At 34.7% G+C, this 13,830-nt stretch overlaps 1 long non-coding RNA gene across 1 annotated transcript in view; it reads left to right on the top strand.

Annotated features, from left to right (window-relative positions):
- Positions 1-13,830, top strand: part of LOC127553832 (uncharacterized) — an 85,355-nt gene that overhangs the window by 70,597 nt on the left and 928 nt on the right. The window lies entirely within an intron of this gene.

The raw sequence follows: 13,830 nt of genomic DNA, 5'->3' as shown, positions 1-13,830 counted from the left end.
AGACCAGAGCATAGCAAAATGGTTTTTTTTTTTGGGGGGGGGCGAGGGATAGAGTGGGTAGGAAGGGATTTTGCCTGGCATAGTCTCCTTCCACAAAATGGAATGATTGTCTTGAAGCAGAAGTAGCTGGAGTTATCTAGGCTCATCCAAACTTCAGGTCAGAAACTGAAGTTCTGATAGTGAATTTTCTCTACTCAATAGAAAAACCATGTAAGAGATGCAAATATATGAGTGCTCACTTAACCTAAGAGGCCAGTTCATGAACATTGTTTGTGATCTCCATCTTTGTGTAAAGGGAAGGATATATAGAATTGTCTAGACATCAAGATTCACAAATCTAAACTTCTAATTATAGAAAGATTTAGTAAGCAGTTCCAACTTTGAGTGTTGCTTCTTGGGTTGTCTTCAATGTTAAAATATTCTCAAGTTCAAGAGTTGATGTACTTACTTTTCTAAGGGATATTTTTTTCAAAGAGATGCTTCTTGGAAAAGGAAGAGTATTGCCAACTGCAACTGAAGGAGTAAATACACATTGTAGTTGGGGGTAGGGAATGGAGAAGTGAGAAATATGGTTATTGATATTAGCATGAGTTACTTGGACAATGCTTCTTCAGTTTTTCTTATATGCGTTAGATCTTCCAGTGGGCACAATTTTCTTAATCTTATTTATTTATTTATTTTAGCATTTGCAGTAATTTCTGATTGTTACCAAAGAAAGAGAATCCATCTCCATTAGAAGTGCTGTTCTGAGCTAGGCTTGTCTCAAGCCAGTCCTTTGATGGTTTATTTTAAATATGAGATCTTCATTTATCAGTTAAGAAAAGAATATCCACTTAGACATAGCAAGGAAACAATAAGTATATATGCATTGAGGACAACCTGAGTTGATTCAATTAATGAAGTTCCTTTGCTTCAGTTACTCATCATGGCCCACCAGCCAAATATTAGAGAATGGCTTGAGCTCTTTGTAGATGTTTATACACCAGGAATAACATTTAGAGGCTTTAGTTCTCTGAGACAATCAAAACTCCAGAATAATTTCAATAGCTTTTAAGGAAAAACTAGCTTCATTTGCATGGGGGAAGTGGGGTTAGGATACTGATCCCTTCGAAGGATTTTCTGTTGCTTAAATGACATTAGGGCTATTATTAGTCTTGACCTCTGGTATTTAAGAATCTTGACATAAGTAGCACTAAAGGAGAAAAAGAAAAACAAAAAATAGAAATACAGCAAAAAGAAAACAAATAATAAGGCTACTCCCCAAAAGAATGATTGTATATAGGAGGACAAAGACTAGAAATCCCAGCTTTTTTCTCCCCCTACTTTGGAAGAACTAATCTAAGAACTAAGAACTAGAAGAACAGTTAAGTCTGAGTGGTAGATGCAATTCGTGGTGGGTGCAATTCATGGTAGGTTTCTTCCCTACCTCCTTTTTTTTTTTTTCTTGGAGGCAATTGGGTTAAAGTGTTTTCCTCAGAGTCACACAGCTAGGAAGTGTAAAGTGCCTGAGGCCAGATTTGAATTCAGGATCTCCTGACTCCAGGGCAGGTGTTCTATTTATTGTACCAAGCTAGCTATCCCTACAATAGGTTTCTTGATATAAAAGCAGGAACAGCACCAAAAAACATCAAAATTACAGCAAAAATGTTGATATTTTAGTTTATCAGCAATCCTAATCAGAGGACAGGGAGTATTGTCCTGAATTACCATCCTGGACTCATCAGTGAGGGCTTTCTCATCTATGACTATCTTGGGTAGAATATCAAATCTTTGCCCCATGAAAAGCCTCTGAGAGACTGCTCCTTTCTTTGCAGAATGGATAGATACTTTCATTTCTCCCATATTGCCAAAAGCAAACCCATCTCCCAACAAAGCCACTAAACTCTCTTTGGAGAACAGCTGCACAATGATTACTCAGTGTTGTACTGGCAGAAATGTGCAATGGCCATTCAGTTTTAAATTACAGTAAGCAATGACCCACAGTGGCCCTGACTTTTGCCACTGCACATACCAGTTAGCTCTTTATACCACAGTGCTACAATGAACTTCCTTACTGTTTGCAGCTATTTAATTTGCTGTTATAGATATATCTACTGTCTGCTGCTGTTTCCTGCTGTTGGGGCCTACATTTCTGCCCAATGCCCTTCAATCACTGATGCTAGAATCCATGGCTCTGCCCACTGTCAACTGACCACTATTGCTTATGCAGGCCTCTGCTTCTGGGGGGCCATACTGCTACCTACTCTCTTAGAATCACCTGCTACCCACCCTGGGTCAGGGACTGAGCTCTGTTTTATATGTTTCCACTCCCTCTCTGTGCTGAGACAAGACACTGTTGAAGTCTGAATTCTCATTGTCCTATTTTCAGTCAAACATTGAGGAGGTCCTTTATATCGAGGAGATGGTCCCACTACTCTCCCTTTGACAAAAAATTGTGCTACTGAAGGCTAAATCAGTAGTAAATGCATATGTTTGAATTCACATACTGCGAATCTACACACAAGAAGAATTTGCTGCTCACAAGTACATGTGTAAGCAAATGTGAATTTATTTTGTCTAGTTACATTTCATTAATATACATATTGTGGATCATGAGCTCAGTTGGGATGAAATGGAAATTAATAATAGTATTCTTGATACACATATAATAAGACTGTGTTGCTCATATGTATATATGTTGCTCATATACATATATATGTATGTATACATACACACACATATATATGTCTAGGTTAGACATAAAAGTTTAATATCTTTTCTATTACTGAGGTATTTTCCTCAGAAAACAGAAATAGAGGTCTATAATAAGACAGAGATATTATGAATAGTAGATGTGTTTGTGTATGTGTGAGTGTATGTTCCTTTTGGTGTTTATTTTAATTCTGTATGCCAAAATTATGAGCCTCCAACCCAAAAATCAACAAGACTTCTGAATTTTATAAATATTTACACCACAAAACAAATATGGATCAAGTCCCACTTGATTTGTGATGAAAATATCTTCTTTTTTATAAGATAAAGTGAATCACAAAAAAGTGAAAAGAATATGTAAAGGAAAAAAGGAAACAGGGACTAGGAAAGTCAAATAGGTCCTGTGTGCAGATGCTGGCTGAGGTCTTAGACCCATGATGGGTTTGAGTAATGCTCCCCTATGCTGCCCCATTGAGCAGATTGCTGCCATGGTAGACACCCAAACGTTTCTCTTTTATCCCAGTGCTTAGTCCTGCCCCCTGTAGCAGAGCCAAGTAATGGGCTTTATCTTAGGACCTAGCAGTGTTCACTTATGATAGAGCAGCAATGATATAATGGGTCCTGCCGTTCCCCTGCTTCAGTAGCCAGGCTCAGAACAAGAGCATTGCCGCTGTTCGTTTAAGCCTGTTAAAGCCATGACTGGGTCCCAATCTATATTTCTTGACTGGATTTAGAACTGATATATGCAGTAGTTTTATCCCTCTTTCTCCCCACTCTCCACAAACTACTAAGGATTACCCTTCTAGACCAGGATCTGGGTGCTGACATAGGTTCTGCCTTTGTTCAGGAGTGTTTCCTCCACTTGGACTTGAATTCTATGCTGATTCCTTGATACTGTACCTTTAGATACCTTTCTGATGCAGGAAATTCTTGTTGACAGCCACCTCTGATTTAGTGACCTAGGTGCTTTGGCATTGAATTCACAAAATAGCCACCAAGGGTGGGAACATCTAGGTCAGAAATGCTAGTTCATTAGCATTCATAGTGAGAGAGAGAGATGAAAAGCAAAAGAAGTGATCAGAGACTGCTCTGCTGTCATGGGTAATAGAGTCACTCTTTCCCAGAATCTGGGAGGATGTTCCCAAGAGCTCTGTTTCACTTGCCTGCACAAGTCAGAGAGTCAGAGAGCTGCAAGTCAGAGAGACAGAGAAAAAGAAAGAGAGACAGAGATACATACAGATGACAAGAGGAAGAAGAGACAATTTTTAACCTTTTAAACTTTTAAAATTGATACAGTCTCCTTATCATCAGTAAATCATCAGTCAACTAAATTTCATTTGGCACATTTGTCCATGTACCAATTCCAGAACTGTCTCTGGACTACAGGGGAATTTGAGGCATTAACTTTTCATGAAAAACCCAGGAGGATTGAAATGAGGCAGAATAAAGTGAGAAAACCCAGGATAACAATTTATACAATGACTATAACATTATGTGACAAAATAATTTGTCTCAGGATTCTTGCTGGCAATGTGAAAAGAGAAAAACAGTGATGGGAAAGAAAGTCTGGCTCCAACTTTTTGCTATCACTACAATAATAAGAAGACATTGCCCAAGAGTATTTTGAGTTTCCAGACATTGTTCCTGGAAGCTAAAAAGTCATAAAACCTGCATAACTCAGGCTGGGAAACAAGCTACAGCTCTAGTTTTGATTAGCTGGCAGGTGTCCTTATCTTCCACCTTCTGTTACTTGTTTCCAGCTATGTATATCCTTATCTTTCTTTCCTGCTTCCTTTTTTCTATTCTATTTTTTTATGCTGCTAATATATTTACATTTTTATAAGGTTACTAAAACTAATGCTCTCAGCCCAATGATTTGTATAAATCAGTGGAGCTTGTGCTTGGATTGTAATAATACAACTGTAATTAATTCTGTCTGAAGGCATTGATTCAGTGCTTGACAGCAGTACCTAATCATGAATCCTTGCATAAATTTATTTTAGCTTTCATCTTAACTCACCATTGATTGATTCATCTTTAACATTGATTTTTAAAAATATTAAGTTCAAGTGAGTAGAACCAAGAGAACATCGTACATAGCAACAAGAAGATTATGTGATGATCAACTGTAATGGAATTGGTTCTTTTCAACAATGTGGTGACTCAGGCCAGTTCCAATGGTCTTGGGATGAAGAGAGCCATCTGCTTTCAGAAAGAATTATGGGGATTGAATGTGAATCACAGCATAGTATTTGTTGTTGTTTGCTTTTGTTTCTTCATTTTTTTTCTCTATTTGATCTGATTTTTCTTGTGAAATATGATAAATGTGGAAATATGTTTAGAAGAAGTGCACATATTTAACCTATTTAGATTATATGTTGTCTAGGGGAAGGGGAGAGGTGGAAGGAGAGAGAAAAATTTGAAACGCAGGATTTTTCAAGGGTGACTATTGAAAACTACTTTTGTATGTATTTTGAAAATAAAAATCTATTATTAAAAAAATATTAAGTTCCAAATTCTCTCCCTCCTTCCTACTTCTCCTACATCCATTAACAAAACAAGTAATATAATTTCAATTATATATGTTGTCATGCAAAATATATTTCCAAATTAGCTATGTTGCCCCCAAAATGCAACAAAAATAAAGAAACTGAAAGTCTTTATATATATATATATATATATATATATATACATACATATAGAGAATGGAATGAATTCTGTGTGTGTGTGTGTGTGTGTGTATGTATGTATACACACACACACACACACACACACACACACACAGAATTCATCCATTCTCTCTCTGAAGATTCATCATGAATCCTTGAACTGAATCATTTTACTAATTAGAGTAATTAAATCTTTCATAGATGATTATTGTTATAATATTGCTGTTATTGTCTATCATGTTCCTTGATTCTGCTCATTTCACTTTGTATAACTTCATATAAATCTTCCCATGTTTTTTTGAAACTACTTTGCTCATCATTTCTTATGGCATTCCACCACAATCATACTAAAACTTGTTCAGCTCTTCCCCAATTGATAACCATTCCCTCAATTTCCAATTCTTTGTCATCACAAAAAGTATTGCTATAAATTTTGTATATGTAGGTTCTTTTCCTTTGTTTTTTTCTCTCTCTTTAGGATGTAGACTTAGTGGTATTGCTAAGTCAAAGAGTATGTAGAGTTTTACAGCCCTTTGGGCATAGTTGCAAATTGTTCTTTAAAATGTTGGGATCAGTTCATAGTTCTACCAACAGGGCATTAGGGCACATGTTTTTCCATATCCTCTCTATCATTTATCAATTTCTTTTTTTTGTCATATTAGCAAATTTGATAAGTGTGAGGTGATACCTCAGAGTTGCTGAGTCAATATTGATTAAGAACATTTTTTCATATGGCTAATGATAGCTTGGATTTCTTTATCTGAAAACTGTTTATATCCTTTGACCATCAGTTAGAGAATGGTTCTTTTTTTTTTTTTTTTACCATAGCTTTTTATTTACAAGTTATATGTATGGGTAATTTTACAGCTTTGACAATTGCCAAACCTTTTGTTCCAATTTTTCCCCTCCTTCCGCCCACCCCCTCCCCTAGATGGCAGGTTGACCAGTAGATGTCAAATATATTAAAGTATAAATTAGATACACAATAAGGATACATGACCAAACCATTATTTTGCTGTACAAAAAGAATTGGACTCTGAAATATTGTACAATTAGCCTATGAAGGAAATCCAAAATGCAGGTGGGAAAAAGTATAGGGATTGGGAATTCAACGTAATGGTTCTTAGTCATCTCCCAGAGTTCTTTTGCTGGGTGTAGCTGGTTCAGTTCATTACTGCTCCATTGGAACTGATTTGGTTCATCTCATTGCTGAAGAGGGCCGCGTCCATCAGAATTGATCATCATATAATATTGTTGTTGAAGTATATATTGGTCTCCTGGCCCTGCTCGTTTCACTCAGCATCAGTTCATGTAAGTCTCTCCAGGCCTTTCTGAAATCATCCTGTGAGTCATTTCTTACCGAACAATAATATTCCATAATATTCATATACCACAATTTATTCAGCCATTCTCCAATTGATGGGCATCTATTCAATTTCCAGTTTCTAGCCACTACAGACAGGGCTGCCACAAACATTCTTGCACATACAGGTCCCTTTAACTTCTTTATGATATCTTTGGGATATAAGCCCAGTAGTAACACTGCTGGATCAAAGAGTATGCACAGTTTGATAACTTTTTGAGCATAGTTCCAAATTGCTCTCCAGAATGGCTGGATGTGTTCACAATTCCACTTTTCCCACATCCTCTTTAACATTTGTCATTTTCTTTCCCTGTCTTTCTAGCCAGTCTGACAGGTATGTAGTGTCTTAATTTGCATTTCTCTGATTAATAATGCTCTCTGGAGCATCTTTTCATATGGCTAGAAATAGTTTCAATTTCTTTGTCTGAGAATTGTCTGTTCATATCCTTTGACCATTTGTCAATTGGAGAATGGATTGATTTCTTATAAATTAGAGTCAATTTTCTATATATTTTGGAGATGAGGCCTTTATCAGAACCTTTAGCTGTAAAAATGTTTTCCCAGTTTATTGCTTCCCTTCTAATCTTATCCACATTAGTTTTATTTGTACAAAAGCTTTTTAATTGATATAATCAAAATTTTTTATTTTTTGGTCAATAATGATCTCTAGTTCTTCTTTGGTCATAAATTCCTCCCTCTTCCACAGGTCTGAGAGGTAAACTATCCTATGCTCTTCCAATTTATTTATAATCTCATTCTTTATGCCTAGGTCATGAACCCATTTTGACCTTATCTTGGTGTACAGTGTTAAGTGTGGGTCAATGCCTAGTTTCTGCCATACTAGTTTCCAATTTTCCCAGCAATTTTTGTCAGACAGTAAGTTCTTATCCCAAAAGCTGGGATCTCGGGTTTGTCAAACACTAGAGTATTGAGGTTATTGACTATTTTGGCCTTTGAACCTAACCTATTCCACTGATCAACTACTCTATTTCTTAGCCAATACCAAATGGTTTTGGTAACTGCTGCTCTATAATATAATTTTAGATCTGGTACAGCTAGGCCACATTCATTTGATTTTTTTTCATTAATTCCCTTGAAATTCTTGACCTTTTGTTTTTCCATATGAACTTTGTTGTTATTTTTTCTAGGTCATTAAAGTAGTTTTTTGGGAGTCTGATTGGTATAGCACTAAACAAATAGATTAGTTTAAGTAATATTGTCATCTTTATTATATTTGCTTGCCCAATCCAAGAACATTTAATATTTTTCCAATTGGTTAGATCAGATTTAATTTGTGTGAAAAGTGTTTTGTAGTTTTGCTCATAAAGTTTCTGATTTTCCCTTGGCAGATAGAATGGTTCTTATTTTTATAATTTTAGCTTAGTTCCCTACATTGTTGAAAAATGAGGCCTTTATCAATGTCTTTTTCTAGTCTTATTATTATAGATGGTATTTTTTTCTTTTTCAAATATATTTATTATATACGTATTTTTGACATTCCTTTAAAAAAAACATTTTGATATCCAAACTCTCTCCTTTTCACTGACTCCTTTCCTACCCAATGAGGTTAGCAATATGATATCATTATAGAAAATCATACAAAACATTTACATATTAGCTGTGTTGTAAAATAAAAACAAGAAAAGTAAAATGAAAAAAATATACTTTAATTTATATTTGGACTTTGTTATTTCCCTCTCTGGAGATGGATAGCATTTTTCATCATGAGTCCTTTGGAATTGCCTCAGATCATTTTCTTGATTAGAATAGTTGTCTTCCACAGTTGATCATTATAATATTGCTGTTATTGTATACAATGTTCTTCTGGTTTTGCTTACTTCATCTTGTTTCAGTTCATATAAGTCTTTTTTTCAGTTTTTCTGAAACTATTCTCTTTATTTCTTATAGCACATAATAGTATTCCATCTCAAGCATATACCACAACTTGTTCAGCGATTCCTCAATTCATGGGCATCCTCTTAAACTTCATCTTTTTTTTTTTTTTTTTTTGGCCACTACAGACAGTATAGCTACTATTTTCTAATAAAATATTATAGGTAATACTTGCTTTTGGTTTTATATGGATGCTACTTATCATTTTAAGAAAGGCCCCAATTAATCCCATGCTTTCTAGTGTTTTTAATTGAAATGGATGTTGTATTTTACCAATTATGGAAATAATCATATAATTATTGTTTTTCTTATTGATATGGTTAATTATGATTATAGTTTGCCTAAACTGCACCACTCCTGCATTCCCGTCTTAAATTCCACTTGGTCATAGTGTGATCTTTGTGAAGTTACTATAATTTTCTTGTTAATATTTCATTAAAAATTTTTACATTAGTATTCAGTAGAAAAATAGGCTTATAATTTTGTCTTGGTTTTGCTCTCTCAGGTTTTGATAGCAAAACCATATTTGTGTCATAAAAAGAATTTGGTAGGACTGCCCCTTAACCTATTTTTCCAACTAGTATATCTAGTATTGGACTTAATTTTTCCTTAAATGTTTGATAAAATTCACTTGTAAATCCATCTGGTTTGTGGGATTTTTTTTTTCCTTAGGGAACTCATTTTTGCTCATTAAATTTTTTTTTTAAAAATAGGGTGGCATGAGAATTCTAGTTTCTCTTCTGTTAATCTGGATAATTTACATTTTTGTTAATATTCATCCATTTCTTTTAGATTATCGGTTTTGCTATGAGGCAATGAGGCAAAACAACTCTTAACAATTGTTTTAATTTCATCTTCATTGGTTATGAATTCACTTTTTATTTTCAATACTGGTAATCTGATTTTTTCCCCCTGTGGATTATTTACCACTTTATTTGTCATTTTTTTTTCTCAAAAACCTGGGACAACTTATTCTTTGTCCTATAAAGTTTTCATCCATTTATGACTTTTTGAAGTACAATTCTGAAGAAACAGGTTTTGGAAAGCCCATTGTGATTTAAATGGAATTATTTCACTTTGATGGCCTAGAGTGAATATAATTAGTAATTGCTTTCTATTATGACCAGGAAACCTTCCAAATTGAGACTTTTGTGAGACCACCTTTTGTCTCAGTTCTACCTGTTTTTTAATCATTGCGAGGACATTGCCTCAGACAAACTGAGATCTGGGAAGAACCTTAATTTAAAAAGACCAAGTTCACACACTAGATTTCAATGACTCTGGAGGAGAGTGTGAAGCTGATGACTTTGTGCAGCTCTGTACTTCACTCACAAGTTGAGACAACACTCTCATTTTGTCATTGGTCCTCTTTGAAACTGAAGAATGAACAACCACCACCTTAGGTTAGTGACGGAAACCTGCATTTGACAGGCAATGAGGTAATAGTTACAAAACTTCTAGTTGTCATCTCTTCCTGTACCTTGCCAGGAGTCTGAGCCCTGGTCTCAGCTCTCTGCACAACTATATCTCTCTGCTGGAGTGCTCCACATTGTGTATTCCTGTACACATACCAGTTCAGTGTTTACAGATCCCATTGATAACCTGAGCTGCAAGATAACTCACCATGACCTATTTCTTGTTTTTCCCCATTAGGACTCAATTTGGCTCATTTAAAAAATCTGTGTAAAAGAGGCTTTGGGGGTAGAGTTTACTTTATTTCTTTGTTACTCTATCTTCTTTCATTTCTTTTATTATTAATGTATGTGAGTGGAAGAAAGAAGTTGAAGATGTTTCATCAATCCTTATTTTTCATTTAAAAATCCGTTTAATTTAATTTTGCATAAGAAACTTTAACCCAGAGAGTAAAAGTGACTTGCTCAAAGTCATATAAGAAGTGAATAATAGAATCAGAATTTGAACCTATGTCCTCTTGACTACTCATTGGATTTTGATTTTGGTTTGTACATCTAAAAACTAGGGAGGTCAAGCATCCCAGGTCATAAAGACCATTATGCTATATCAGATTTAGCTTATTTCGTCATGAAATATAGGCTATAACATTTATGCATCTAAGCTAATTAGTACTTCATATCCTACCCAAAGATCCTTTTCTTTAACCATGAATTTCTGAAACATTAAATCTGAAAGCATGATTTATTTGTTCAAAAACTTATTCCTTTGCCTCAGTTCAACCCATTCCACACACCAGTCAAGACATTATTCTGTGATTTCGTAATCCTCTTTGAAAATGAAGGAAAAGCAACAGTATGGCAGCTAGAGGGTCAGGAAATAGAGTGCTGGGTCTGAAATCAGGAAGACTCATCTTCCTGAATTCAAATCTGACCTCAGACACTTTCTAGCTTTGTGACCTTGATCAAGTCACTTAACTTTGTTTACCTCAATTCTTCATCTGTAACATGAGTTGGAGAAGGAAATGGCAAACCACTTCATATCATTGCCATGAAAATCCCAAATTGAATCACCAAGAGTCAGTTAGCTGAAACAATTAAACAACAATAATAGTAGTTAGAGTGAATACAAAGATGAAAATCCACAAGGTTCTTGTTTTGAAAGAGTTTAAAATTGAATAGAATAGATAATCTCTTCTACTAAGATGATCTCTCTGATGAAAATAAGATCACTTACACAAATAACTATAACTAAACACAATTCTTTAAACATAGTATTTACCAAAATAAACTCTTGCCAATTGAATAATATGTATTGTTATTTTTTATTATTTAATGATTATTGTTATTAAATCAAAAAAGGTTGAAATAGAAATGGTTAACAAAAAGTGGCAAAAGAATTTTTTAAGAGGAAGAGATTACTTCCTATTTGTAGCAGAAGGTAGATAACTAAAGGTGTCATGAAGAAGGTAGTATCTAATTTGGGCTTTGAAATAGAAGAAATACAATAGCTAGAGTTCTCCAAGAGAGTCTGATTCTAGGAATGAAGAATAACATGTAATACTTTATGAAAACAAGATAAAAATGGGAAATAGCTAGTAGTACAATTTGATTGCACATGAAGTATTCTAAAAACCCTATCATGAAATAAAACTGGAAAGGTTGTTAGGTTATATCTGCTCATATATATTATGTATATATCCAAATGGATTGTCTAAATGTCAGTCAATCAACAAACATATATGCAGTGGGCATACAAAGAAGGCCTCTATCCTCAAGGCACTCAAGAAATTGTGGGGGAAATACATATAAACAAGTGTGTACATACAAGATATATACAGCATAGTGGAAGGAAAACTCTGAGGAAAGTTGCTAACAGGGAGATGATTGACTGAACTCTTTGGAACTGCTTATCTAATTCTAAGGAATATCAGGGAAAGGCCATGACACTGATTGCTCTGTTTTCCTCTGAGAGATAGGAATACTAGACTAGAATTGCCTTTATCCCCATTTACATTGCTGTTCTAAAGGTGTGATTTTTTTCTTTCTTTTTTTTTTTTTAATTTTTGTACTACTTTTCTGGTTGTTATCCCTTTGTGGCTTATACACACAGGCTTGACTTGATTTTCTTTAGGGACATTTTATTTTATTTTATTCAGGACATACAGAGCAGCTTGTGAGGGAATGACATGTCCATTAATTAGACTCCTTAATGGGAGGTCTTCCTCCTTCCTCACATTTATGAGTGGATTTGGATTCTTTGGATCAGATTTTAACTAATTCACATGCACTGGGAAGGCAAAAACCCAGAGAATGAATTTTAGAAAAATCTCTCCATGTTGACTGTGGAACTCTGGTGGTCCTATTGCTAAGGTAATCAGGCAACCATGTGGTACAATATTAAAGAAGTATAGCAACTCTGAATGATAAAAAACCTCAAGTGTTTTCGAGTCTTACTATATCTAAATAGAAATCTATTCTTTGATGTCTCTGACAAGTGATCAATTTAGATACAGCTTAACTCCAATGAACTCCTTTATTGATTCATGTGGAACAAAAAGGTTCCTTTCCCTAAAATTATTGTCCCCAGCAGTGTGATACTTTACCTGAAATTTCCACATCAGCTTCTCATTTAATGTTAGGTCTTTGGAGACTTTTTTTTAAGTGAACTTGACATGAATCCATTATTAATTCTTTTGATTAAATTAACTAATCACCAAATGAGATCCTTAGGGGAAGGGATATGTGACAAGAAAATTAGATTATACAAGGTCCCTTATGCAGATATTCACAAAAGAAATCACCATGTAGGATTGTTAAATTATTAGATATTTAAGCACTTAGCTATTATAAATAGTTGGTTTTAATTATATAACTTCCCTTGTAATTCTTATAGCAAGCATATTTTAAAAGAAAAATTAAGCAAAAGAGTTAGAAATAAGGGTTTATTGAATGGACAGAAGAAAGAATCCAAGTTTTTGCTTTGTTTTTGCTTTTTTAAATGCCTGCTGTCTAGAGAATTGAGACTAGGGAAAAAGAGACCATATCTTCCTTTTATTGGATTGCTATTCACCCAGTTTTCAGGGCATCCTACCTCAAATGCTGGCTTTTAAAGGCCAATATTTCTAATAATTTGGAGCAGGGAGGAAGACAGGAAGGTACACAATCTTATTTAAAGGACATTTAATAGAATAAAATATGATACTAACTAAATCTTCTCCTTAGACACGAACCTTAAAGCAAATAGACTTTGGCAACATTTTTCAATTTAAAATTCCACACAGACATTTTAATTTCCTACACTCAGATATGATCACAATGTCTATATTGACATGTCAAACAAAAAAGAAATCTACTCTAATATTTGTCCATTTAGACTGTAAATAAAGAGTAACAGGCATTTGTTTTCTTTGTGTAATGGCTGTGGGGGAGGCAGGACTAGCCAAGTGAGACCTATTCTTATGGCATCCACAATATGCTCTGTCTGTTGCAATATGCATGTGGAGGCTGAGTGAATTTGCTTCTAGTAGTATATGATGAAGAAGTCCTTTCCTTTTCTACTTCAGAATATTTGCAAGCACCTTCTATTTCTTAGTGTCCTTCTGGACACTTAAAGTGAGCACCAAATGAGTGTCAATATGCTACCCTATGCCTGTAGACTTTCAGGATCCCCATGCCAAGACCACCCCTCTCTTTTTACTGGTCTCTTATTTAAAGACAAGTTTTCCTCTCTGTTTTCCAGAAGGAAAGTTCAACAAGCAAGTCCTGCACTTGGCTTAACAACAATCCTTTATGCTCACCATCT

This window comes from Antechinus flavipes, chromosome 3, assembly GCF_016432865.1.
Source record: "Antechinus flavipes isolate AdamAnt ecotype Samford, QLD, Australia chromosome 3, AdamAnt_v2, whole genome shotgun sequence".
Classification (NCBI taxonomy): Eukaryota; Metazoa; Chordata; class Mammalia; order Dasyuromorphia; family Dasyuridae; genus Antechinus; species Antechinus flavipes.
This window is presented reverse-complemented; position numbering and strand designations above follow the sequence as displayed.